We start from the raw sequence: 3,026 nt of genomic DNA on the forward strand, positions 1-3,026 counted from the left end.
ATACGAAGCCCACTATACCCATCATGACTACCCGTCTGATAAAGGTACACCAAGCACATGCATCACAACCATATGTGCACAACATAGTGATCTCATATCAAGATAAACAGCGCATGACCTCGCAGGTGGGGCCCAGCTGGAATTTTCTTCAGGTCAAGTAGCCCATCCTGCTCAAAAGGTCCTTGAATAAAGGTTGTTTAAGGATGTTGAGCAAAACACCCATGTTTCCAAAGATGAATTATTCAAACCCCAAAGAATTCCTCCCAACACATGGCTATGATGCTCCCCCACTACTTCTGCTCATGATCAGAGATGCACATATCATCAGCCACAAAGCGACATGCTCAAATGGTTCAGGTCAAACAACTGACAAGCAAATCTGTGGTATTGAGCAGAATATTTGCTGTAGTCCATCTTTTTATACCAAGACAAAACAATGTACATGATAATACTTCCAATCAAGATTAGAAGCCATGAGAGCCACTGCCTGGTACTGCATCCGGGCATTACTGCATCCGGGCATTACTGCATCCGGGCATTACTGCATCCGGGCATTACTGCATCCGGGCATTACTGCATCCGGGCATTACTGCATCCGGGCATTACTGCATCCGGGCATTACTGCATCCGGACATTACTGCATCCGGGCATTACTGCATCCGGACATTACTGCATCCGGGCATTACTGCATCTAGGCATTTATTATTATTATTATTATTATTATTATTATTATTATTATTATTATTATTATTATTATTATTATTATTATTATTATTATTACTATTATTAGCACGCAGTGCAAAATACTTAGCAGCATTTCGTCCGACTTCGTATTCTAAGGTCAAACTTCGCCGAGGTCGAATTTGCCTTTCATTCTTCGGGGTCGATCAATTAAGTATCAGTTACGCACTGGGATCGATGTGGTCGAGTGATCTTCTCCCGCCAAATTTCAATCCTTCACCGGAGTCTTTAGTTATCTCTCAAGTCACAACAAGGACCTCAGACAGATAATACTTTCTTTAAGATGTGCATTGTGCCCAATAATGCTGCTTTTTGCAAGACATCAATCTTGCATGGGATTTCTAGTTGCCTTAAGAAATTTTGAAGTTTCAATGGGATTGAGCCCAATGCTCCGAACACCACTGGTATCACTTTTACATTACCCTCTCGAATTCCATAATCTTGCCATTTCCACTTTCAATTCGGAGTACTTGGTGATTTTTCAACCTCTTTACTTACAAGATTCATGTCATTTGGTATGGCTACATCAATGATCTGAAAGTATTAGTCGCTCTTCGATTACACAAACCATCGGAAAATCATAGCCCCAGAATATCGTTACTTTTCCAGCCTCCTCCATAACTTGACTTGGTACATGCTCGTAACAGTTCTCTGTTACTTCATATTAGTATTTACGACATAAAAGCCAATGAAAATACACACACACTTTATCGTGGCGGCACTTGTATTCTTTTTGTGCAAGGCTCTCACATCCACTTACCAAGTGGGTCACATTTTCCACAGTCTTCCACAGAGTCTGCATTTTTGGGTGTCAGAAGTTTTATAGATCTTATACTTCACGGAATTAGTAGCGAGAGCCTGGTCTAATGCTGCAATGATCAAGCTTTCGGTGGTACCTCGCTCAATCCATGCCCACGATGCTGTATTATTCTTAACGTCCTGTGTATTTCTTTCAAACTGTCCATGCATTCTCATTTCAAGAAGGTCTTCTTTTCTCTTCTCCTCAGCTCTTTGGTTAAACTCTTCGTTTCCCACCATTTCATCAGCATTTACACCCATATCTTTCGCGGCATATTCCAGCAGGTCTTCATCACTATTTATCAAATACTCGGCAAGCGTTCTCCTTTCTATCCTTATACAATGGTCTATACTAATTAGTCCTCTGCCACCATTGTTTTGTTTCCTATAGAGTCTGTTTACGTTTGCATTAGGGTGTAGCGTCCCGTGCAGTATCATCAACGTTCTCGTCAGTGTTGATATTTCCTCCTTAGTGCATTTGACGATGGACGCACTATATTTAACCACCGCATGCCCTGATATTCATTGCGGTAATCAAATTTTTGGCATTCGGGTTGAATTTCAACACCATCTTACCCTCTTATGATACACAGGCATTCAACGATACGCAGGCATTCAACTATTCAAGAAAGAGGCATCATATCACATACCTTCTTAAAGTCAATCCAAGCCACAGACATGTTTGTTTGATGTTTTTTTTACAATGCATCAGAACTGTTTTATCGATGACCAGGTGATTCTTGGTGCCCTGAGAACTCTTCCTACATCCTTTTTGCTCCCTTGGTAGTATTTCTTCCTTTGCCAGGAAAGTGTATGTCTTTGCCGCACATATTCCAGTGAGTATCTTCCAGATTATGTTTAGTCATGCTATAGGACGGTAGTTTCCCACAATATTCTCCTTTCTTCTATCTTTCATTACAAGTGTTGTCCTTTCAGTCACCATCCATGCGGGTACTGTACCTTTCTGGACACACTCATTCATTGGGCTGCTAGTCTTTCATATACCGTGTGGCATCTCTTCAACCAGAAGCCATGAATCCCATCTGGTCCGGGGGGTTTCTAGTTAGGCATTTTACCCACTTGTTCTTTCACATCACCCGTTATTATGACAATATTCCTTTGTTTTTTTCCTCCTTGTAATTCTGTCTTGATAGTTCCTATCCATATTGCATCCCTTTTATGCACCACATTGTTTCCTCACAATCCGCTCCAGAACTCCTTGGCTTGATTTACATCAGGAGCAACATTTCCCCATTGTCTCCTTCTAACGTTCGTATTATTATTATTATTATTATTATTATTATTATTATTATTATTATTATTATTATTATTATTATTATTATTATTATTATTATTATTATTATTATTATTATTCAGTAGTTTTATTTTTATAACGTGCTTTCACTTCACTACCGAGCGCAGCTCTGTGCGCCTTGGGTATGTGCTGTGGTTTGCTGTGGTGCTCTTATGTTTACTGTATTGAAAGT

This window comes from Octopus bimaculoides, chromosome 7 (genome assembly GCF_001194135.2).
Source record: "Octopus bimaculoides isolate UCB-OBI-ISO-001 chromosome 7, ASM119413v2, whole genome shotgun sequence".
Taxonomy (NCBI): domain Eukaryota; kingdom Metazoa; phylum Mollusca; class Cephalopoda; order Octopoda; family Octopodidae; genus Octopus; species Octopus bimaculoides.